General features: G+C 40.8%; 1 long non-coding RNA gene across 4 annotated transcripts in view; it reads left to right on the top strand.

The window, feature by feature from the left end:
- Window positions 1-26170, top strand: part of LOC106976764 (uncharacterized) — a 593570-nt gene that overhangs the window by 381394 nt on the left and 186006 nt on the right. The window lies entirely within an intron of this gene.

Genomic DNA, 26170 nt, shown 5'->3' on the forward strand with positions numbered 1-26170 from the left:
TCTTAATAAAAACATGTTTGTCATGTGGTCAGGTGTATACCAATTATGACTCTAGGCTGAAGGTAGCATTCTTTCTCAGTTAAGGGTCAGAGAGGGGAGGATCATTTCTAATCAAAAAAACATACTGGATAATCCAGTTTCCTTTTTTTCTGGGTCTGTCCATCTAACTATTAATTATAGAAATATTGCACAATGCTAGATTCTTTCTAAGGACATCATTTTAGAGGAGCGGTATGCTTAGTACAGGAAACATCCTCCACAAAAAGAAAAAAAAAACTCCCGGAGACATTTACCAATTTCTTGTGCTTCATCTTGAAAGCACATCTTGAAAACCCATCTCCAGGATGACAAGGTAGCAAATCAGGGGCATAGGGCAATAAAGCTCTTAAACCTTGTTTATCTTAATGTTGGAAGAAAGGACATTCAGTCCCCCAAAACCAAAGGGCAGGAGATGGGTGGGAGGGTACCTGAGGTGGGCATGTGAAAGACTCTACCGAACAAGAATGTAACATGAGGATTTGAGGAGGTGGTGGAAATGATTTTTGAAAGGAATAATGGAGACTGAACAGTGAGTGTGTGAGCTCCCAGAGTGTGCTATTTGATAGGCTCAGGGTATTAGAAAATGAGAGAACGTATGAAATGTTAATAGTAATTGCTGTGCACTGCATTCTTGGATCTCCATTCTCCTCAATGAATGAGTAAAGGGTGGTATCCCCCAATTTTAAATAAAATGTCACTTTGGGTCTGAACACATGGCTGCAGCCTTTATTTCACTCAGAAAGCAAATATTCAACTGGGCACCTTGGCAATGAGATTTCTTTTAAAATAAATACTAGTGTCTTCTCAGTGCCCAAGCCTCAGCGTAAGTACCAGGTTTCCAGTTTTCTTCATGTGGCCAAGTTTGTAAAGAGCAAATGTTAGAAGAAGGTGTCAGCTTTAGCACTGGTGGAACTAGTTCAGTAACTAGGTGACTGAACCCAAGTCAGTCATGCGAGGTAATGCTGTGCACTAGTTGTGAACAGGACAGGACTTTGGAGTCATACAGATTTTGCACAAGTTACTTGATATTCATTAGGCATTGTTTCCCATATCTATAATGCTGGGCATTAAAAGAATCTCCCTCATTGGGCTTTTTAATGGCATAATGTATGTGAAGCTTCACAGCGAGGAGTTCAATAACTATCAGCCAGTTATAGTTGTTACTGCTCTCAGGGTGGTGTCCTCAGTTTCCTCATCTTCAACATGGAAGGATCAGATAAAAAAATTTTCTCTATGCTCCTTTCTAGTTCTAAAAATCATTTCTATAATTCCTCGGTGAGGCGCACCAACCACAAGAAACAGGTACTGTCAACGAGACAGCTCTTTTGCCTTGAATCTCTTAGAAATATTTGACTTCTTTTAAAGTGCCCCATCCTTGGAGGCACCTGGGTGGCTCAGTCGGTTGAGCATTCGACTTCAGCTCAGGTCATGAGCTGGCAGTTCTGAGTTCAAGCCCCACATTGGGCTCGCTGTTGTTAGCGCTGAGCCTGCTTTGGATCTTCTGTCCCTGGCTCTCTGCCCCTCCCCCACTTGCCGTCTCTCAAAAATAAACATTAAAAAATATACATCTCTTAAAAAAAATAAAACGCCGTATCCTTGAGAGGGCCCAAAATTTCATTTAACATGTGCTTTACCAACGTGTACAGTTGTCTACCTGTGTTGCTTGTACAGTTTCTGAATAGGAAGAAAAGAGATGTAGTTCTTCTCTTTCCATCTATAAACTGAGCTATACTTGAAGCATTTGTGATTTACCCTATATGCATGGAGAAGTCGTTCTGCTTTTCCCTAGAAAATAAGTAGCCACCAAAATGTATTTTCCTTTTCCTTTTTTTTTTTACCCTCCTCCTCTTCTTCCTTTTTAAAAAGATACTAAAACCCTAGTTCTTCTGCAATATGAAATAGTCTCAGAGACTTTTGAGCTATTTTTTTTTCTTTTTACTTGATTTTTTGTTGTTAGAATCTGGCCCACAGAAATGTAATACTGATGGACTTGTTGACTGGCCCTAGAATATATCACAGTCCCCAAATACATGAAATTTAAAAAAAAGAAAAAAGAAAAAAGAAATCAACATTGTTCTGAAAGGAAGGTAGTTAAAATTCAGAAAGAGAGATTCTTTAATTAACTTAATAAAATTACTAATGGAAGCATTTTAACTGCTAAATTTAATTTACTTGTCAAGATATCAGGCTACAAAGAGGAGGGAAGAGTAGGAACTCTGCTTTCCATTATGATGTACTCTATTATAGAATAAATTTGCTTAAAATGAAATATATCACCAAAAGCCATCAATGACATCTTAATTTGGAACAGCCAGTTGAAAAGTAATTAGACTATGAAGCAATCAGTTCTAGTAAATCAGTGTTTCCCTTTACATAAACATACTTTTTTTTCTTTTCTTTCTTTTTTTTTCTTTATTCTATTTATATACAGGAAAGACTTTCAGGTAGTAGGCAGGCGAAGATGCTGATTCTTTTGGCTGTCGGTGTTTTTACTTTACATTACCAAGCTGTCAAAACAAAATGTTTTATGATGGGTTTAAAAAATGTATAAGCATCTGATTTGATTTAATGTTTATATTTATATGTTGAACTGAGGAGAGTTTGCTTATCATAGGGGTTTAAAAGATTTACATTTGTCTGCTTCTTACTTCCAAAATGCTTTCCAGATCCGCAGGCAGCGCTGACACCTTACTTCAATGAATGAGGCTCAGTCAAAAACCAGAGAGGAGCCTTGCCTCTCCCTGCAGGGTCCCTCCTAAGTTATATAAACAAAGGTGGAAAATGTGGTTGCTAATGATACATCGATGGGGAGGGAGGTGGGAGTGGTTAAAATTATCCTTGTGTTCTATGTCTGACAGTTCACCATTAGTAATTTCTCAAAATGTAACTGGCCTTCCTAGAAGTGTGTTTGTTTATTATTATGAAAAGCTAATGAGGGGGATGGGTGAAACAGAAAATAGTCTAGATTTCATCTGATTTTGAAAAGTTAACCTGATTTAGCTGAGGTATCAAGAATCCCAGTATCCAACTCATTTCTATTAGGAAGCTCTTTTGTATCTCTGTCTTTTCTGATCACCTTGGTAAACCTCTGAAGAAGACATTTTCAACTTCAATTTACAGACATAGAAATGGAGGCCCAGAGAGGTTAAGTGACTCGTGGAGATCGCAGAGGTAGTTAATGGAAGAGTGGGGGCTACAACAAGGCTTCTAGGCTCCTGATACTCTTTCCACAACATCTGCTTCTGATGATGGAATCCCATCTGTTATATATGGAGGGGAAGAGGTGTGAGAAAAAAATAACTAGATGAGATATCAATCACTCGGCAAAATATTTATGAAGGACTTCATTCAGATATTAGGGGAGTCACCATTGTCACCAGCCCTGAAACATCAGAGGCAATGATGAATTATGCCAAAGAGAACATTAGCTCAGACGATAGAGAGTACCTTGCAATGTCATGCTTGTGTTAGTGTGTATTACTCTCTAGTGGGAGAGAATGGCATGAGAGAGGAAAATAAAGGACAGTTTTTAGTGAGGAAAATAAGCTACACCTTGTTATGAAAGAAGAAATGTGGGGAAACCTGTGAAACACAGTTCCAGGATGTGCCAGCATGCAAATCACTTAGCAGTATGCAAATGACCTCACCCTTATAGAGTAAATCATTTCCATTCTCTCCACTGCCTCTTTAGAAATGTGATCATTGATAACAGCACTACAAGGTACTATTCCTAGTTGAAAAACACATTGGGAGGAAATCTAGTATGTATGATACAATGAGATTATTAGCATTCATAATTGTAGATAGGTGTGAAGTAGCCTAAGACAATGTAGTCTAAGCGCAAAACAGACCTCTGTTGCCTGTAGCAGTGAGAGAACTGAACAGAGCACAGGGCTGCAGGCACCCTGCTTCTAGAATTCTAGTTAAAATACAGTTTGTCATCACCAATGGCTGCTCAAGATTCGTATATAACAGGACAATTGCCCTGGGAGTGGCGAAGGCAAGAACTATATGAAAATAGACAGAACAACTTAAAGTTAGCAAAGAAGGATAAGGAGAGCAAGAGTGGGAAATGAGATATTACTAGTAAGAGACGTTGGATGGAGTAAGGAGGTCTTTTATAAATGTATCAAGGAAAAAAAGTGATCCTCAAGAGAAAAAAGACCAGTGAATAAATGAGAAGAGGAGGGTGTGAAATTAATGATGGCTGAGATATTGACCTCCTGCTTTAAGTCAGTTTTTAAGAGAAAAATGAGAAGAAAATTTGGACAGCTGGAAGGCAATAATGACTTTTAAAAATAGGTATCGACAAAGAGGATGAGGGGAAATTTAGAAAAAAATTAAACATTGTGGCATATACAGATTGTAAGCTTCAGATAATATGCTTCCCAGGGAATTAGATTTCCTGCCTACTAACTAGGCACAGATATGGAAGAAGAACAATACAAACTAAGAAAATGTCAGAAATTCCTCAAAACAAATGTGTTTCATATAACAATAGAATAATGATGGGGCTGGCTGGCGGAGCAAACACAGGATAGGCCCTCTTAGTGTTGTGTAAATTTCGGACGTACTTGGTTATGCCTATGTGGCAATTGCAATTTTTAAAAATTTAGGGAAAATTTTCTCTTTTATTTAGCAAGTAAGGAAGTAACCTCAATAACCCATGTTAGCTACTGTGTATTATGTACAAGAGATACTGTCATCGTCCCACAGGAGAAAATTGGAAAATGATGCAGTTCCTAAAACATTACTGAAAATGTTGATTAAATATGTACATGAAATTGGAAAATTCAGAGTGCAATGAAAAAAAAGGATCTGAAAGAAAGGTTCAGATCCTAATAAAAATTTTAAAGCTAAATCCTTAATATCCAACTAGTTCTTGGGAAGTTACTGGATACTTGGGAATAATCATTTAGGGAAGTTTTTATTGATACTAGGTAATGCATTTTTGTAGGATAAAGATACAACTGGTAGTATTGGAGTTTTAAAGAGAGTAATTTATTGGAAGTGCATTCATTTTTATAAGTTTTTATTTATTTTTATTTTTTAATGTTTGTTTTGAGAGGGAGAGAAAGCATGCAAGCAAGGGAGGGACAGAGAGAGAGGGAGAGAAAGACTCCGAAGCAGGCTCTGTGCTGTCAGCACAGAACCCTACATGAGGCTCCACCCCAGGAACCGTGAGATCATGACCTGAGCCAAAATGAGTGAGCCACCCAAGCACCCCTTTAAAGGTTTATTTTTAAGCGATCTCTATGCCCAACATGGGGCTTGAACTCACAATCCCGAAATCAGGAGTTGCATGCTCTACTCGCTGAGCCAACCAGGCACCCCATGGATGTGCATTCTTAAGGGAAGATTGTGTCTTGGAATATTTGCCCCTGAACAGTTTCCTTGGCAGTCCTACATATGGGCTTAGTTGACAGACTGTAGTCACTGGCTTCTTGGTTTCTCTCATTTTCAATGTCCTTTTTTCTCTTTCCCTCTTGCTCTTCAATAACTAGAATCTGAGATTTGTGGTATACCATGCCACTGATGCACTGTATCCACACTCTACAAGAACTCTGCAGCACCTGCCTTCAAGCTGTTTACAGTCATAAGTCAAATGTAGTTTATTGTCAAGTCAGTACCACAGTGAGGAAGTGTAGAGGAGTTTGAAATCATATGCAAAGGGATGTGGCAGAGAAAAGGCTTGACCTCCTCCCTGAAGTTTACATGGAATTTAGACACATTGGCACAAAGTGGGGAGAGAGAACATTCCAGAGTCTGCAGCAGTTAGAGCAAAGGTCTAGCCTGAAGTGCATCTGCACAAGGGGGTGGGAAATAGATCTTTTCTGGTGGAGCAGATTCTTAAAAGGCAGCAGATGCAGCTGTGATGTGGTAGGACTGTTTGTAATCTGAAGACCTGGACACAAATCACTGCTCTTTTGGAAAAGTCATTTTATCTCTCTAAATCTCATAGTCTCAATTTGTAAAATAAGAGCCATATTCTCCCACAAGGCTGCCCTGCTGGGTGCCAGCCAATAGTAGAGTCATGGGTTTAAAGCAGCTATATGATCAGCTTCTTGCTTTTTACCCAATGTTCTGCTTTGCTTATGCTGGCATTCTGTTCCTCAACAGTTACTTTGTGCCTAAAAGGCATTTGACTCCTGGTGTATTACAGTTAAGCCATTTACTTTTGCTAATTTATGGTTTCATATTCCTTCCAAGGTTTTTAAGCAGTTTCAATGTTTTCTATTAATTTTTGATATTTTATTATAATCATTCCCAAGTGGGTTGGGAGGGAGATAACCCACTTCCCCATTGGATTATGACTGTGAAGTTAAGGCAGAGAACTTATGCTGAAAAAAGAGGAGATTCAACTCCATCTATAGAATGTTGGAGACTCTGGGGGTGCCTGGGTGGCGCAGTCAGTTGAACGTCTGACTTCGGCTCAGGTCATGATCTTGCAGTTCGTGAGTTCGAGCCCCACGTCAGGCCCTGTGGTGACAGCTCGGTGCCTGGAGCCTGCTTCGGATTCTGTGTCTCCTTCTTTCTCTGCCCTTCCCTCACTCACACTCTGTCTCTCATTTGAATATAAATAAACATTTTAAAAAATTTTAAAAAAAAGAATGTTGGAGACTGATGACTAGAATAGTGGCAGATTGTGAGTGCAAAGTGGGTGTACATAGCTGATTATTTTACATAAATCAGACCCCGAATCCAATAAAGAACCCAGTCCTCATCATTGAAAGTGGTTTCTCAGTACTACTGAAGAAGGGAAAGAGGGGTGGAGAAAGGAAAAGGAAGAAAGATAGAAAGTTAAAAGAAAAGAGGGAAAATAACAAAGAAAAACACGTAAGAAATAACATTTTTTAAGAATTCATTTTGAAGCTATGTTGTATCACTTGGGTATAATTACCCACAGATGAAAAAAATCTTTATTTCACTTTTCATGTTTTTCTGTTCCTCTTCTCTACATTCCTCTATTTACAACAACCTCACCCTTCTCTATTGCAAGAAAAAGTGAAAAGTGTTGGTCCATTTTTTGTTGTTGTTTTCATTGGTAGTTTTAGTAAAATCATTATACATAGAAAATTCTTTTTTAAATCCTTGGTTTCTTAATTTCTGTACTCTAGAACTTAGACCCAAACTCTCAGGAAATCAAAGTAGCTTAATAAGTCAATGTACATATAGACAGAACTGAAAATGCCTGACTAAAATCCTAGGTACTAATAAGTAACAGATAATGGTAAAAAAGATATTCCTCTTAGTTGGAATAAATGCTATTTGTTATAGTTATTTTCTCATGTGGCTACCATATAGTGTTTTAAAAGGTTACTTCCATGTTTCAGACAATTGGACCTAACTTATGGCTCAGAAGACATGAAAAATAAAATTGTGTATGATTCAGTAAACAATAAATATGAGGAATGCTACAAACTGAAACTTGTAAGAGTCAGCCAAAGCTATACTCAGAGGTGAAGTAATAGCATTAAATATTTCATTTCCTTGGGGAAATATAGGATAATTACGAATGAATTAAAGAAGACCTCTGGAAATTAAATATAAAGCTATGAGGAAATAAGTAACGAAGATAATAGTAAAAGAATCTACTAAAAGTAGTAGAAGTGATTAATCATCTCTAGGTATTAGCAAAAACTATTTTATTTATATAACAATGCGATGTTTATACTTATCATAAAAAGTAAAATATATTATCATATAATATATTTATAATGTAATAATATATTACTTATTAATTTATTTTGTAAATAATTTTATTAATTGACAAAACCTTGTCAGTTTTAATAAAGGGGGGAGCCACAAATGAAATTAGAAATGGGAGCATGGATTATTAAAATAGATTCAGGGACAATAAAAATCGTAAGAGAGTTGTGCAAAGTTATGTTCCAATGAGTTTGAAAATCTCAATGAAATGAAACTATTTTGGAAAAATATAAATTACCAAAAATGTTTAAGAATAATTGAAAAGAAAGAATTAAAGCAGTGGCCAAAAATGAAACTAAATAACTAACCAGCTAAATACAATTTTAAACAGTTAGTGTATTACAAGTGATTAGTGTATTTAAAGTATTAGTACTAAAACAAATCCTGGGAACTTCAAAGCCCAATTAATTTTAAATTAATACTAAATATAGAAAAATATTAAAAACTACCTAATTTTATGATACTAGTGTTACTCTGATACCAAAATAGAGAAAGGTAGTAATATAATACAATAAAAAAATTTATAGACCTCTCCCACTTGTAAATATAGGTACAAAAAATGAAACAAAGTGATTCAACAGTTTGTAATATGAATGGTCTTCTCATATGGTGTGGTGGGTAGGCTCAGTGTTCATTTCAGAAGGAGGTGAGGAGGTCATTGCATTTTTTATTCTTTATCAGAAGAGGACTCAGTCTTGGAAAAGTGGCAGGCAGGTGGAGTAGCCTCATCAACGCTGTGACCAAATTGAAGATCACAGAAACAATTAGAATGTGTCTTCAGGAAATGATTTGATTCTGCATATATTTGCTTCAATACAGGGACTGGGGTTAAAGTCATGAAGCAGTCAATAAAGCAGCAGCTTTATTTTTTGTTGCTTCTACTATTTTTAAAGTCAATGTTTACTTCACAGAACAATTATAAATCAGTGTTCTGTATTAAATCTCCAATATAAACAGTCCATGTGGTAGGCACTGCATGCAGTTCAAAGAGGTCAAAGTAATTGTTAGTTGTCATAAACTTCATGCAAGGTGGGTACCTCCATTGTACTTGTTAGTGATCTGGTTCCTTCTCTTTCCACTGCATTATACCCATTTCAAAGATCTATTTCCCTCTCCTCCTCCCCTTCTCCTTTCACTCATCTCTACTTCCCTCTCCTTTTCCTTCTCCCTCTCTCTGTCCCTCTCTGTCTCCCTCTCTCTCTCTCTCTCCTTTCCTTCCCCACCCCCATGTCTCTGATTCTTTGTATTTTGGGGGGAATTTGGCAAGCAGAGCCTTTGTCAACAGAAACCTGAATGGCACCCTCTTGCAGAGGAAAAAGCTGCCTTTAAGTGCCATTCTTAATTTATGGGTAAGAGCTGCTACTGTACCTGTGTGAGGTTCCCACGAGAATTTCACTAAATGTGTCTCTGCCAATACCAATGACCGAAAGAGACCTTCCATTAACTTCTGAATTAGCCAAATGGGACAGAGCTTAATCTAATATGTGTTATTTCATTTTCTAGGTTACTTGTTTTAAAGGAAATAAAGTATACTCATAGGCTGTCTAAAACTGTCCTGGGAGATGTGCATGGAAGGACTCCATCTAAACAGTATTGGCTTCTGTGAAAGCTGGGTGCATGCCTGAGGGCCCAATTTAGCTTGGTGGATGCCTTTCTCACAGTAGGCAAAGCAAACCCCTAATTCCAAAGAGCTCTGAGAGAAATTACACATTCGTGAAAATGATGAGCGCTTGTGCTGAAGTTTTAAGATGCTGTAATAAAGGAGCTTTTTCCTGTCTTGATACCTCCACCAATGCCTATCTGACTTCTGCGTGGAAGTGGCCTTCCTCACAGTAACTGTGATCTCTCCTCTTTGGCCTGGTATGACAGTGCTATGAGCAGTCTGGCCGTCATCAGAAGCAGATTGGAAACTGCTTCTGAAACCTCAGAATTCAGACTGGCTTCTGAGGAGGCGGAGTGGTGTAGTGGAAAGAGAACCAAACTCACTGCCTGTAGACTGAATTTCTTTCTCAGCTGAGCCCAAAGCAGCTGAGTGACCTTGAACATAAGTCCCCCTGGGCCTCAGTATCTTTATCTGTCAGATAGGGTTAATAATATTTGCTCTGCCCATTTTCCATGATTATTATATTGATCAAATGAGATAATGAATATAAAAGTGTTTGCAAACTACAAAGCTCCTATAGAAATTTAAATTATTTTTAGTGTGATATGGCATATGGAATGGTCCAACAGGTTTCTGAGATCTTGTAGGTATCTTGGCAATGCCTTCTTGACTGTCTAGGATTTTCATGAAAGCAAAATTTGCTAAACAGAGCTAGATGCATGCAGCTCTCTCTCTTTTTATAGCCCTCCTTCCCAACTGCCAACCCTATTCATGGGACTTAGGAATGTGCCAAGGTTAGAAGACTCAGACATGGGGTGTGAGCCATAACTTCTAAATCAGTTCTGGAAGGATGCCAGACCATCAGTTTAGAAAAGTGATTTGAGTGTCTTCCTGAGGACAAAGAATTACTTAGAGGGTGTATCTTTCAAGAACATGTTATTGAAACTTGGAAAAAAAGAGTTTTAAAACATGAGAACACTAGTATTAAAGGCACTCTAAACCAATTACAGCATATTTACTTGGATTTCAATGGGCGGGATACCCTTTTCATTATTTGCAAGCTTCAAGAACATTAGAAACACTTCACTGAAGACAATGTAATATCCAAATCTGAAGTAGGCTGTTGTTTGTCCATTTAATCCACTTTCTTGCTTTTACCTTCTTCATGAAGGCAGAAGAGCACTTATATGTTTTTGGAATGCACAATGTACCCTGAGTAGGCAGTGTACTTTTGGATAGTTAGCACCCTTTGTCCCCTGAAAAAAAAAAAAAAAAACGTATTATATCCTCCTTACCCTACCCTGTAGTTGCTGTGTTAGAATAGGAGCCATGATAGGGACGGGTTTAGACCCCTGAGCCCTTAGCGCAGAAAGGCCTTGTCATTTCCAAGAGCTTAAAGATCATTCTGCATGCTTCAGGGAGTTTCCTTGGGGCCATGGATGATAGATGGGGATAAAAGGCATAGAAGCCTGAGGGAGACTTATGTTCAGAGGTGCCCAGTATTTTAAAGATTTGTTATCCACAAGGCATTGACTACCTTCAGGTAATGTGAGGGCCTTCCACATTTTAGTACCCTTTAGCCAGATGATGGTCATTGAACAGAGAAAGAATATCTACACTTTTTTTCCTGATTGCTTCTCTGTATGGGTTTGAAGTGAGTTTGGGGACCCTAAAGTGCACTGGTGAATCGCTGCATATCATCAACTGTGGCCCTTTCTTCATGCCAACCGAAAAGGCCCAGTCTATACAGGCTTTTCTTTGGATCTTGTTTTTCTCTCACTTCTCTGGGGTAGAGGACTCTCCCACTTAGAAGGGCCTTGACAATCTGTCCTGCCAAACAGTGGCTTGTGGTGCCTGCCTATTTTATGCCAACTTCCCAAGCCTTACATGCTTCAGTGGTACCCAGGTCCTGCTTCAGTTTGGATGGACCCATCCTAAGCATCAGCACTTGACTCCGAGTCTTTTGACAGTAGGACTTCTGGGTCCCACCTGCTGGAGTAGCTCCCAAGAGACCACAGCCAGAGTGAGGGGGCCTCTGCCAAGGTTTCTGAGGCTTCCTTCCCTCTTGGCTCTCTTCTTCTCACTGACCGCCTGGTCAGCATTTGATTCCTCCCTCTGTTGTCACTATCTCTGTGACTTTAAGCCAATTACGTCATGCCCCTCCAGAGAGATAACTCCCCATCTTCTTAGGCAGGGAAGGATAACTGCCATCACACTCAGATTCCCTAATTAAGTCATTATAATAATGACTTAAGCACACAATAAGGTCAAAAGTCCAAGTTGGTTCGTAGTCAATAGCAGGATGTTGTTTCACAAAATCATTCAAAGACCTCAGCTAATGGTAACTCTGCTCTTGGCAACATGTAGTTTCCAAGGCCACAAAGTCATAAGGGTTCTAGTCTAGAAAAGAAGAAAAGGCACATGGGGAGCCCGTACCCTCTTAAAGGTGGTGGTCCAGAGTGGCACACATCACTTCTCAGCCTAGAGCATTGACAGATACTACCCATAAAGCCATGCGAGGGGCAGGGTGGCTGAGAAAGCCATATCTCAATAAGAGCTCTGAAGTGTGGAAGGAGAACAGGAAGGAGGACATTTTGGTGCACAGCTCCCTCTGCAACACACAGCATGTCTGGCTAGGTTTCCTAGGTTACTATTATATGTAGTTGTAGCGAGCATGGGCTACTTTTCAATTTTCTTCTGCCACTTACTAGTTTCATGATGATGAATAAGTAACTAAACAGCCTGTGCTTCAATTTATTCATCTTTAAATGGAGAGAACTTAATACTTACCTGGTAGGATTATTGTGAGGACTGAATGAGTTAATTCTCACAGGGCTTAGGAGAGAACAAGGTGTCTATAATCACTCAATACATATTAGTCGTTCAGTCAACCTTCTGTGAGTTCCTGTTAAGATTCAAGATTGAGGCTTATGGTAGAATGGGGCATTTATACTCTTTGTGATAACTTGTGAAACAGGGTGTTTCTGTACTTCATAATGGCTTAGTAATAGCAATGCCCTTTCCCTGAGGTCATAAACAATCTAAAATTCTAAATGCAGATTCCAAGTAAGAGAGAGAGAGGGAGGGAAGAAAGGAAGGGTAGAAGGAGCAAGACAGACAGACTCCCTGTTGGCCTGACTGAGCCATACTTGGAACTGTCCTGCAGTGGGAACTTTCTACCCAGGCTTCATTTGTTCCCCTTCATAAGGTCAGACCTACACTCGGGTCTGAAGGCTCTCCCTGCCTTCTCCAACTCCCTCTCCTTCTGCCCCTGTAGGCATCTCCTCTACTAAACTTCTCCCACATTTAATCCCATTTTTGCATCTGCTTCTCAGAAAAGCCAAATAACACACTAAGTATTTCACATATATGTACTCAACATAAAATGAAGCTCTCCCCAGTTATCCTTATGCAAACCCCAAGAAACTCTCTCTCCAGTTTTGTGTAACATTACTCAATAGAACATTTCATTTATGCCAACATTTCATTTATGTAGGCAGTGGCTAGTTGCCTATAACAGGGCTACCTTCTTCAGGGTACAGCCTGGAGAACATGTACAAAGAAGATGAAAAAGCCTGTCCTACTGCTGGACGTAATGCTTTTGGACCTTAAAGCATGCTGGCTTGGGACAGACAGTGCCTGCCACAGGGCCACAGAGGGATTGCATGGTGGCGAGGTGCACCTGCCGGCTCCTCTGTGGCAGCGTGTTTTGAGCAACGGTGAGTGAGCATCTGCCTGGCACTGTGACAGGTGCTAGGACTACATAGACAAAGGCCCACTCGCTGCCCTCACAGGGCTCACAGGCTGGCTGTGGGCCGACAGTTCAACAGGTAGTTGCAATTTCTCTTGTTGGGTGCTAGGTGAGAATAAATTCTGGGTGCTGAAGAATTATAGGAGAGGGCAATTTATGAAGGAGGGAGTCAGGGTGGGTGTCCTTGGGCAGGTGAAAGCTGGGCTGTGGGCTCCTCGGTTTTGACTAGAGGCTGAAGGGAGATGAAAAGCAGATGGTGTCCAGACTGGAGGGCATGACAGAGTGGGGAACATCCAGTCAGAACATCCAGTCGGCCTGGAGGGTGGGCCGGAACCAGATTTAGTGCTCTATGGGGAGAACTGTAAAAACAACTGTAATATAGTGTGATGGATGCCATCATAGGGCCTTAGAGACAACAAGGCTATTGTCACCAGAGGAAGGGAGGTGTGCTGAGAGTCTTTTAAGACCCTGATATCGGAAGGGCTTGACGGAAATTACAAAAAATGGAGAAATATTAAAAACATATTTTTCAACTTTCAGTTAGCCACCTCTTGGTGGCTCAGTTTGCTGCTTTCTGTAAAAAGTAGTATTTCCTTTTATTTGTTCTGAAATTCTATTCATTAAGCTTCAGGGGATGGGGTGTATGTAGTATGGGGTATGTGACCAGACACTTAATAGTAACATCCTGAACATGAACGTTGTTAATGATTTCATATACAATCAATCCTTTAAAAAATCATGAATTTTGTCATGCTTTCCTTTAGGCTTTATCATTATATAGTGAAGAGCCCTACTTCTTTATCTCTCCCTTTCGTGTTCTTCCCCTCTTCTTTTTCCTCATCTCTTCTGCCTACTTAGTCATCTTCTACTCAGTCAAGCTGTGAACAGGTGGTTTCCAGCTTTGGGGCCCCCTGAAGGTGTGAGAAGCTCTTTGCTCTGTCTGTGATTCCCTCATGCCAGCCAGGGTAACCACATTTGACCATCACCCTCTGAACACTTGGCTTTCAGTGGAACCCTGGGCTATGTGCAGATATGACTCCGAATAGCATCCCAGCTGCTGTATGGACACAGCACCCCTCCCTCTCTCACCATTTCTGAGAACATTTGGCCCCATCCCAGTTCTGGAAAATGTTCTGTAGTACATGGGTCCATGGAGCAGCTTAGAGTTCCTAGTTGGCTATTCCTACCTAATGATGTTACGTGCATTTCTGGCTCCTTCCTCATTTGGCCTTTTGGGTAAGCTGACCCGGAAATACTGTTAAAGGTCCCCTGTAGGAGCCTGCTGCTGGGCTCAGATCTTTGGAGTAAATCAACCTCACTAGACAAACCCAGAATATGAAAAGCTCTGTTTAACTGTCAAAACCCAGAGTCTTCAGTGACATGCTTTTAAAATAGCATGCACCTTATGTATAAAAATATTGTTCCATTTCTACCTAGCTTTCCCAGGAATGCTTGTATTATGTAAAATAAGACACACCTGTGTAGTTTCCCAAGGCTCCGGGTCCTGTTGCTTCTACTGCTGCTCCATTCTTCCGCTACTGAAAATAAACGTGTGAAAGGCTTGCCACACACCGGGATATTTTATTTTAAGCTAATTGGACACAAATAATTTTAATTTGGGTTATGATCCAAGTGAAGCTGCAAGTGAACTCCTATTTTAAGCCAAATCCATCTCTCTAAGTGACCCCACCAGATTTTTTTCTGCCATTGAAGAGCGTGCTCCTTCTCACCCTTTTAGATTCTGCTAGCACAGATATTCTTTAAAAAACAGGTAGGCTTCTCCGGGCTATGTGGTTCTTCTTTGTCTGCCTGGTGCTGTTGAAGGGCAAAGGGCATTTGAAAGCATTGGTCTTCACATAATGCTACCACCTTGCTCTTAGCTCCTTCCATCACCACATGAAAGTTGCCGTGAAAAAACACACATCAAAGAACGAGTCCCATTGAAAAGGCGAGTGCTGCCTGCTGAGCTGGCATTCAGAGCCAGGGCTTTTGTTTCAGTGGTGACTCTGACTCTCCTCCACCGAGTTTCCTGTTAACTCTGGTGCGGGTTCTGACTCTCTCTTGATGATATTGGAGTGTGTGTTTGTGGCACTCACTTTTAATCAGTGCATTTGAGTTTCTGAAGTAAGAACTTCTTTCTCCAGCAGGTTGAAACTTTTGAATGGAAACATCATGTTTGGCTAGATTTGAACCTAATAGTCCAGTGATACGGTTTTAAATCCGGGTCCCCAAATTTAACGCACATTTCGGGAAGGGAGATTTTCCTTTCTTATTTTCTTTCTTCTTTTTCCCCTTTATCGATGGTTTGATAAGTATGCTCATCTTTTGGAGGGAGAGATGCTTCCTTGAGAAGGGTTTATGTAGGGACTATGGCAAGAGGCAGTGTGTCTGGCTCTTTGCATCCAACTTGGTTCTTCCTGCTTTGCCCCCTCCCCTCCTCACCACTCTATCTGCAGAGTGTGAGGGATGAAGTCTCTGGCTGAGCCACCGATCTTCAGCCAGTGGGCATCTGCTGCTAGTTCAGAAGGTTAGGCTGAGGTGGGCATTACATTATACACAGAGACTTACAAGTCTCTGAAAATGTCATAGATATCTCTTATCAGATTGCCCAGCCAGCCACAGGTGGTTAGCGGGATGCTCTTCTGCTGTATCTTTGCTAATGGGCCATCATCTGTCCCTTTTCAGGGTTCCAAACCACCATTTACTTAAGTGGCAGCCAGAACCCGCATTAGATGCAGTTATGAACTAGACAAAGCTGGCCTTCCCAGACTTGTCCTTGGTCCTCTTTTGCTCTTCTCTGCACTCTATCCCATTGTCCTTCAGACCTTTCTTACTCTGCAAACAAGTTCATATAGTCAATAATATTGTAATAGCTTTGTATGGTGGCAGATGGTAACTATACTTATCATGGTGGGTATTTGGTAATGTATATAAATGTTGACTCTTCATGTTGTACACCTGAAACTAATATAGCATGGTGTGTCAACTATGCTTCAATTAAAATAAAAAAAAAACAACAAGTTTTCAGTTTTAGAGCTTTGTGGAGTTCAGTGCGGAACTTAGCTTGTCCACTGCTTTCCACAGTTGATCTACATAGAGCCTTTTCCTGGCTCCCAATCTCTACCCTGTGCTCCAAGCAGAGCATTGCTTCTATTCTTAAGCATTTTTATCTACTAAACATTAATGAAGAATTAAAGGTTGACTTAGGGAAAGAATACTGCTAGAATGCTTCTGAAATTCACCCGTTCTATTCCAACACTGTCATTTGATAAATGAGGAAAATGATTTCCAGGATGGTTATAATTCTTGACATAGTTAGTCTGGTGGCAGAAACAGAATTAAAAACCAGATTTCCTAAAGTCATCCTCCTGTCTTTTCTTTTATATCACCCTGTGCAAAAATATTTTTGACCCTTGGGGCTTTTGCATTTTGAAAGGAGTTAGAATTTAAGTTCATGTTTGAAAGAATTTATCAAACCCTATAAGTAAGCTTTAGGCATAAGCCATCAGATGGAGAATTTGTGTGCTCATATGTGCAATGACAGCTTCAGGATTCTCCTGGAGACTGAAATTACACAGTATAGGGTGGCCTCTTGCTCTGTCCCCAAGTGGTGGCATCCCAGGTGCTTCCTCTACCTTTCTGCAGCAGGAATCACAAGCATTTGCTACCTAGTTGCAGTGCCTCTGTTCCATGAGAATTTTAAATCAGAAGCAGCTTCTTCTGTGGTGATTATTACGCCTGATGAGAAGATTCAGGAGCATGCTCGTGAATGAGTATGAGAGAACATGAAGTCCTCCAGAAAATCTGAAGTCAGCTCCACCATATCAGATTGTACCAAGTATATGCAAACCCTCTCTGAGAGTTCCACAAAAATGTCCATTTAAAACTCACTTCTTTAAATCTGGATTTCTTCCCTCATCAATTCTTCACAAACCTTCATTCCTTAGCAATATCTCCATGAAACAGTGTATGTCCACTCTTGGATAACAGTTCTAAGAATAGTTCATTTCTACCTGTGCAAATCCAGCCTACATTCTAGAAAGACATGTGGCTTTCTTGAGAAATAGACGAGTTCCTTTGAAACTTTTGTTGCTATTCTTAAGGTGTCTTGTGCACAAAATGATCTTTCCATACATTCATATAATGCTCCATTAATATATAAAGCATTATAAAATACATTATTTTGTCAGATTCTCAAACCCAATCAGCCAAGTAGGTAAAGCAGTTGGAGTCAGGATGTTGAGTTAGAAAGGTGGAACCATTTTTCAGGATGGGAACCCGAGTCTATATTAATAAGCTTTCACATTTTGGGAAGCGGTCCCCTGCTGGAAAACTGAATTGCCACAGTTAAGTGAAAGCTGTAATTAATGCACTACTCTTACTGTCCAGCAGGAGGCGATAGAGTTAAAGTTGGCTTTCCATTTTCTACATAATTTTTAAGCAGCGCAACCTTCCCCCGGTACCTTTCTCTCATACTCAGGTATCGTTTCCCTCCACTTCAACCCTATCTTCCTTATACTCCTGACCTCCCACTTTATTAAATCTTGATTTTGAAGTGGAAGGATGGAACTGATGCTGATGTGTAAATTTTACCTGATGTTCTGCTATCTTCATTCATTCATTCAAAAAATATTTAATCAGCTTCTATGATGTGCTAGATACTAGAGAGCAGGGTGGAGATATTACACTGAACAAAACAGATACAATTCCTGCCTTCATGGAGCTTGCATTCCTGGGGTAAAGGCAAATGTTCTATCACTCAAGGGTTTCGCTTGCAAGCAATCCATTTTAAAATCGGTTAACTAAAGCAAAAAAGAAATTTATAATTGCTCCGGAATCAATAGGAAGCTTAATAGCAAGTTCAGTTTCTGAAATAGGCAAGACCTAAATGTAGCTAGGCAGCAGGGCAATAGAGACGAAGTTCTTCTGGAATAGTCTTGGTAATGCATGCTGCTGTCACCAGTGTGTTAGACGCTTGGTGCTAATGCAGTCCCATTCTCAAGGTCACTCTGAGTGATTTCTCAACTATTTCTGTGTCTTTATTTTACTTCCTTAAGATTTAAAATCTTGAGTTGGAATCTTATATTGTCTGAGCCTACTCTTTAGCTGCTAGCCATGTAGAAAGGGATATCTGAACTCTTCGTACCTGCAGTGGGAGGCAAAGCTCATCCTTTCAACAACACACACTTGTTATTCTACCTCAAGCATTATATTCTTTTGCAATTGTGAAGGGCAATGTGAATCATGATAAGAAGTTTTAAATATTATACTAAGTGCAACAGGAAGCCACTGAAGTGCTTTAAGATAGAAAGTGATAGGTGTCAGTTTACATTAGAAAAAGAAATTTCTATGGCATTTTTGAAAGCCCCAAACAGGAACTTGACAGCAATATACTTCCCACAGACATTGGAAAACTAGCTTTTAATTATTTATATTTGACTTATTGTTAATTATTATCATTATTATTATTCTTACTATTTTAGAGAGAGAGTGGGAAGAGGGGAGAGAGAGAGAGGGAAGGAGAGAATCTTAAGTAGGCTCCATGCCCAGCACAGATCCTGATGTGGAACTCGATCTCATGGACCCTGAGATCATGACCTGAGCTGAAATCAAGAGTTGGACACTTACCCAACTGAGCCACCCAGGTGCTCCTATAATTATATAATTGTTAGAGTAATATATGTATGTTATATTACTTTAGAGTAAGTAATGCTAGATGCTGTAACAATGCCCAACTCTTAGTGGCTTATTTTATTTCTTATTCACATAAAGTCCAATGCAAGTGTTGCTAGTTACCAAGTGGTCTTCAATATGGTCCTTCAGGGACCAAGGTTCCTTCTATCTGGTGGAACCACCATTCATTCCAGCCTTGGATTCTTTTGCTGGAACCTCAGCATATGGCCAGGAGTCAGGGAAAGAGAGGGAGTAAAGGATCATGTGATAATGTTTTCTAAGCCAGGCCTAGAAATGCTTCTATTACTTCCTCTCATATTCCATTGGCTGGTACTCAGTCACATGGCCATTCAACAGCAAAGGATCCTGGGAAATATAGTCTGTGTGTCCAGGAAGTGTAGGGAACAGGTTTTAATGAACAAATGACAGCTCTGTCATACAGATAAAAACTTACAGGCACAGAAGTGTTATAACAACAACAGCAACAACAAATCAAATCCTTCCCACCCTCCTAGCCCCTTTCAGTCCCTTAAATCGACCACTTCCAACTTGTTTTGAGAAGATGTGACAGTGAGAATGACCTTACACTTAGCTCTATGCAGCATACACATTGTGGAGGAGGAAGAATTCTACATTTCAGATTGTTAAAGTAATTCTGGATCAAGGATGCAGAGTTCAGTGAGTTGTGTCACTGGCCACTTGGGTGGAAGCATCAAGGTCACCAAAGACCAGGGTTTGTGAGTCTCATCACCTTTCACATTTTGAGCTGGGTAATTATTTGCTGTTGGAGGCTGTCCCATGCACCATAAGATGTTTAGCAGAATCCGGGCCTGTATCTGCTAGATACCAGTAGCTTTTCTCCCCCTAGTTGTGACAATAAAAAGTGTCTCCTGACATTGCATATGTGCTCTGGTGGGCAAAATTACCTCTGGCTAAGAACCACTTCCAGAGAGGTTGAACCTGGGGGACATAGAGGAAGGTGGATCTCATTACCGTGGGCCTCAGATTATGGCACCCCTGAGCTTTTTGTAAGAACGCCCCTTAGCTTGCATTGTAGAGAAAGATGAGGGTGTGGAGGAAGAGCGTGGATGGGCCGCTTCAGCATAAAAGACTGTGTTAGGTGCTTTATGCCATCATCCCACTTTAAGATCGGTGAGTAGCTTTTGTCCGTGACTGTTTCCATCCTCTGTCTCTCATCCCTGTCGCAGCTGTTGGCCAGGAACATAACAATACTTGAGGAAAAGTTGGGCATTTGGGACAGAGGGAGCTGGGCGTCAACTTGATTTACTTGCTGTTGCCCCAAACTTCGGTTTTTTGTTTTGGGGGTTTTGGGTTTCTTTTCTGAAGTGCAGCCCCCTGGTGGATAAAGATTGACTCTACCTCTCTGATTCAGCTGCTCTGTGGAGACAGAGACATTAAAAAAGAATTAAGAGTGAAGACAAGTATATTGATCTCCCTCACCAATCTCCTCCAACCGATACCTCTTAATCACAGAACAAATTGGAGTCCTGGTAAACTACTTTAATGAGCATCCATTCTATTTCCCAGTTCACATGATTGGAAGGGAAGCTGTCTTCCTCCCTCCCTACCTGGCTTCTCTTTGTGTTGTGATTCACTCATACCGCATCTATATTTCATTTTATGTATACATACATATATATTTTTTTACATTTTTATCTGTGTTTTGCCATAGCACTGGAGGTTTATTATTGTAGATCATCGTGAGGCACCTGAATATTTTGCAAGACAATGAGCCTCTAGAATCTCAGTATCCGAGGAACTAATTTTGTGCAGCAAGAGGAAAAAAAAATAAGGAAAGAAAAAGGAAACAGTAACTATACATCTGGTTTCTAGACAGTATTAGGATGGCATAACTTGTTCCTGTCTGAGTGAATTCAGTGGATTTGTATTGTACAGTGCCTGCTTAAAATGTGTAGCCAAATCATAGCAGTTCTTTAAATTAAAAACAAACCCCATGGCTTTCACAGCATTGCGAGTGTGCCTCCTATTTGCAACTCTGTTCAGGTGAAACCAACTCTTATCCCAAGAGGGTGGGCAGGCAGGAGAGCTCTTAGTGCACAAGCATAAATTTCTTCGTCCTTCCAAATGATATTTTATAAAATTGTAAAGGAAATTGACACCCCAAAGTGCCTGGGTAATGCCATGTCATAAACTTCATAGTGTAAATTGGAGAGCTGGGGTGGGCTTGTGTTCTGAGCAGCAGGCTGCATACCCGGAAACTGGGTCCATGTTTCCAGGTCTGTTTCTGGTTTTGTGTCACCCAGGGGAAATCAGTACTTTTGTCAGGGCCCCGATTACCCATCTCCAAAGTGTGGATATACACTTCACTCCCTCCCTTTCTCTGTCCCCAGCTGTACCTTGCATTATTGGTATTCAGAAAATAGATGAGCCAGTGTTTATGAAACACTTTGAAACTCTGAGTGAAATAATCTTATGCAAGCCTAAGTTGTTATCAACTGTATTGTTATCCTTATCGTTACAATGTACATGCTGTTGCATATTTGCAAATTACATACAATAATTATCTGAGTACATACAGTAATTCAAGTACCATCACTAGCACTTGACATTAGTATTTCATAGCAACTTGCAGGGCAATAAATAATGTTGGGATTCTTTCCCTTGACACTTGATTATTTGTTCAGGGCTCAGAATTTGTTAGACATTGTAATTAGGAGAATTTAAGCCGTATCTTCCAGGGGCTTTGTAATCTCTGACATCTTCTCTCTGGCAATAGTCCTGTGTTATAAGAGGTTCCCAGAATACTAAAGCTTCTGGAAACATTTGCATTTACTCCTTCAGTGTTTTCATTTTGCAGATGAGGAAACCAAGGTTCAGGAGATCAAGTGACTTTCCCAAGGCTGTGTACCTAGTTAAGGTGTCAGAACTGGAATTCGAGTATCTGGATTTCTGGTTTAATCCTCTTTTCATTGCCCTTCACTACTTGGGAAAGGCAGAAGAGAAAAGGGATAGAAAAGCAGGTTTGATTATGAAATTCCTCAAGGACGATAGAACCCCAAAGTGTTAGGAGTTTAGAAGTCTTCCCAAATGCACCCTAAAAGAGTAATTGAGGTTGACAAGAAAAGCGAAGGTCAAAATGTAGCCCATGGGTTAGAGATGTTGATGGCGTGGTTAGAAGACTGTAGGATCGGTTTCCCTAGAGAGCCTTGGCATCATCACCTAGTGTGAAGTCATAGTCCTTGAAGTTGTTCTCGTCTCTCTGGGAAGATAGTGGATGGGCTCCTTTCCACCACCTTTACAGCTGGGATGTAAATGAAGACTGTCAATTCCTGGCACTCATCTGTTGCCTTCTAGAGAACACACACCAAATAGTTAGCTATTGATGATGGTGGATGTGAATGTTGGGGTGGGTGCCCGGGGTGGAGTATGGCAGCCACCTCACTGCCTGTGGAGCAGTGATTCCCATTACTGTGTGGAAACATTTATGGTTGACCGATATTCTCCAGGTGATTCGTGGGCTAGTCTTTCATCGTATTAATATTTTCTTCATAATACAGGACTATTCCTGGCATGAATTAGTAATGTGCTTATGATATTTAATGTCATTTAGACAGTCGCTGTTTGATTGTTAGCAGCAGCAGTGCATCTTCCCATTTTTTTCTGGTAGGAATCCTTTTTTTCCAGTCAGTCATCAGAGATCACTTTTGCTTTAGTAGGCTAAACTTCAAACCTAAGGACTGATTTTGAGTAGGGAGATCCATATTATTCCTGGGAACATGGAAGAGTTAATTACATAGCATGGCACTGAAGTTGAGCGTAGTGTTGAGAATACTACACTAGAAGACAAAGGACCACGAAACTCACACTGACTTACCTAGCAAGTACCTTTGTAGTATAACAACTCACTTAACATTTCAGGGCCTCACCTATCTCTTCTGTGAAATGACAGAATTTGATTAAATCAATTCTAAAGCCCCCTCTAGTCATAAAATTATAGGAATCTAAGTGAATTGAAAATTGATGGTACAATTTAGGAGGAAGCTTCCTGGGATATGGAACTTCTAGAAGATGTGATTGCAATTCTTCTGGAACACATAAATTACAGTAAATGACCCAAGAGTCAGAGCCCTGAAGTATCGAAACTTCCAAGGTATGAGAGAATAGCTTTATTTTTATGCTGTACCCAAACCACTCTTTCCCCAGACATGACAAGAATATTTCCAAACGTAGATATTGAGTGATGACATAACAAAACATTGGCCGTCACAGACAATCTCAGTGTTTCTTAACACTATGCGACAGAATGGTGTGCCGTGTCAGGTCTTTCTTCTAGGCTTAGGAAGGAAGGGGAGCAAAAGAGAAGCTGGAGGGGAAGCAGAGAAAGGAACTGAGGCACAGACTTGCTGAGCTGAGTGTTTGCTAGTAAAACGGCACTAAAAACACATCTACTTGGTATGACTGAAAATTAATAAAGCTGATTCTCGTGTGGCTAATAGGATCCATCCTATGTTCTTATCATGTCATTCCACATACATTAAAACAAAACAAAACACTGAAACCCAGTGGGGTAGCTCTTTGATCTGCCACCAACTTGGCAACAGAGAATTTGCCCTCATGAATTGGAGCCACACAGTATAATTTTTCATTGACATCTGACATAGAATTCCTATGACAGAGGGGTTCCCTTATTGCCCAGTGCCACCACCAGTAAGGTTCCACTGTGTGTGTGTGTGTGTGTGTGTGTGTGTGTGTGTGTGTGTGCCTCCAGCCCAGTGCCCAGTGCGTTTGAAGAATTACAGTAGTTTAGGGAAGAGATGTCGAGAAACCTCTCTTGTTTCTGCAAAGCCATCTTAATCATGCCTGCCTCTTTTCTTTGGGTTGATTTACATAGCAGTATGACATTTCATCATTAAGGAAGCAGGTCCCAATCTTCTATGTCTTTTTCTTGGCTTGTCTGGCAAGCAGTTCTCTTTTGCAAGCTATGAAATCCTTAAGGAGGACTTCCTGGCAAGGGAAAAATCCTCAGTCATCCAACAGTCTCTCACTTTTCTATTTTAAATCTTGGCCATGCACATATGGTTGGGCATGTGTGTCTAAAAATTTCTTCCACATTGACTAACTTGAGCTATTTAATAGATTGTGCTGGCCGTGGGCCTCTACAGCAAATCCTGTGATGCTCATCTCCCTCCCTAGGGAGGCAGGAGACCGCCTCATGCATTTGCCTTTGTGCTTTCCTTGTAATCTCCCTCTCTGGCCCTGTTAGAGCATGAAAGTTAAAGCCCGCTTCTTTGCTCATTTTCTTGCAATTAACATTGTCTTTGCTCTCCTACTTCCAGCAGAAAAGTGAGATCTCCAAATATCTTGGTTAATGTCCCAGCAAATGCACTCTCCCTGGAGCTTTGCTAGGGATGTTCTAACTCATTTCTAAGGACAGGAGAGCTTGAGGATTTTTCTACCCTCTGCTCTTTAAGGCCTGATGGTGTATATGTGTGTATGTATGCATGCGTACGTGTGTGTCTGTGTGCATGTGTGAGTTTAATGTGTCTCAACCTTCACTTTTCCCCGAAATTTGTAATCTCTTGTCTCCAACAGTCCCAAACACAGACCTGGGTCCTATTAGGTTCTTAGAAATGATGGGTGAAGTGAATTCGAAGACAAAGCTGGGTTCTGGCAACTTTTCTCCTTCTTCCAGTTGTAGAGAATAGGGCCAAAGGGACACAGGAGCATGGTAGAGGCTTGCACCCAGAGCTCATCTCCAGCTGTGCCTCTTCCAGGCATGAAGCCCAAACCCCCACGGTTTTCTCAGCAACTTAGCAACCCCGAGAAGCTGGCAAAATGATGCCCTGTGATCCAAAAGAATGACTGCCCTGCCAGAAGGTGAACTGTTCTGTCTTCCTGAAAGAGACTGTTCCTAAGAAGACAAAGAGCAATACTAACAATAACATCGTCATCATCATCATCATCATCATAATGTGGGAGGAGAGCTGTACGTGAATACCAAGTAGTTTAGAAGCTTGCATAATTCCCACCCCCCACCTCCCCACCCCCAGGAATCCTATACGTTGTCACACTCTATGCCTGGACTGTTTAGCACTGTCTTAAAACTCGGAGCCGCTCTAAGAGTGGTGATATTATCCTCCTGCTGGGGAGGCCCCAGAAACTTCGGGTTTTGTTGAATGTTAAATATGTCCCCTGAAGTTTATCACAAACAGCATGAAGGAATAAAACTCCACGTGGCTCGTGTTCCGTAGATCTTCCTCCCCACTGAAATGACAAGCCCTTAAGTTAAAAAAGTCCGAAGGGTATGTGATAGATGTGAACATCAGGCTTACCTTCTCGGAGGGGTGCCTCGGCAGTGCACGTGGTTTCAAACTTTATATAAAATAATGCTGCTCTAGTAAATGGGAAGAACATGTTGTCGTTTTTGGACTCCAGACAAAGGCAAGAGTAAACATGCATTAAAACGGAATCTCTATTTTTAACTCACCTTTCTCTTTCTAGAAATCACATCAAAATTGGATGACACATACTACTGCATATCTTTCAAGGCTGTAGCAACTTCCCAGCAGAATTCACAAAAATCATTACTTTCCCACTGCTAGTCAGATGGATAATGTCTGAAGGCACCACCAACATTTTCTCTGGATTCTGCCGGCTCTGCGGATTGGCGAGAAGTGGTTGCTTTGGACTTTGTAGCTCATTTAGCAGCTCTCGCTTTGTTGTGGTCTCTGGGAGGAAGGTATTTAGGTGATGTGGCCCCCTTTCTCCTTTCTCTGCTAAGCTTCCTCAGCCCTTGGAAAGCTGTTTCTTTATTTTGCATTTCTCGTTTTGCTTTTAGTTTGTTTCTGTATCTAGATGTGGTACTTAAGGCATCCGCCCCAAGAGCCTCAGGACACCGGGCATCCCGGAAATGGGGCACACATGCCTGTTTATGGGCTTTGAAAGCACGTGAGCAATGGCACAAGGGACTTGGGATCTGCTGCCCGTGGAGCTTCTGTCATGGCTCTTCTCCTACCCCTCTGCTGAGAGGAAGGAACACCCAGGGAGGGAGTCTCAGCCTTCCTTGACATGCTGTTTGGGGCCTACTCCTAATAATGAAGGGGCAGGAGCCTGAACAGAAGAAATGAATACTCCCGCAGAATCATCATGAGGCTTTCCAGGTATTGCCAGGGTAATACCTGTAATCCTTGCATGGCCCTCACTGTGGTAAGGGCTTTGCATGTATTACCTGTTTATGCGTCCAGACCATGCCTTGAGGCAGGAACCGTTATTCTCCTAGTTTATCAGTTGGGAAACTGAGGCAGAGGGTGGCTGTGTAACTTGACTAAAGGTCACAGAGCAGTCAGACCATCCGGCACCAGAGACCACACTCATAACCACTCTGTTCTCCTTCCTTCATGCACCACACCTCA

The sequence above is a fragment of the Acinonyx jubatus genome, chromosome A3 (genome assembly GCF_027475565.1).
Source record: "Acinonyx jubatus isolate Ajub_Pintada_27869175 chromosome A3, VMU_Ajub_asm_v1.0, whole genome shotgun sequence".
Taxonomy (NCBI): domain Eukaryota; kingdom Metazoa; phylum Chordata; class Mammalia; order Carnivora; family Felidae; genus Acinonyx; species Acinonyx jubatus.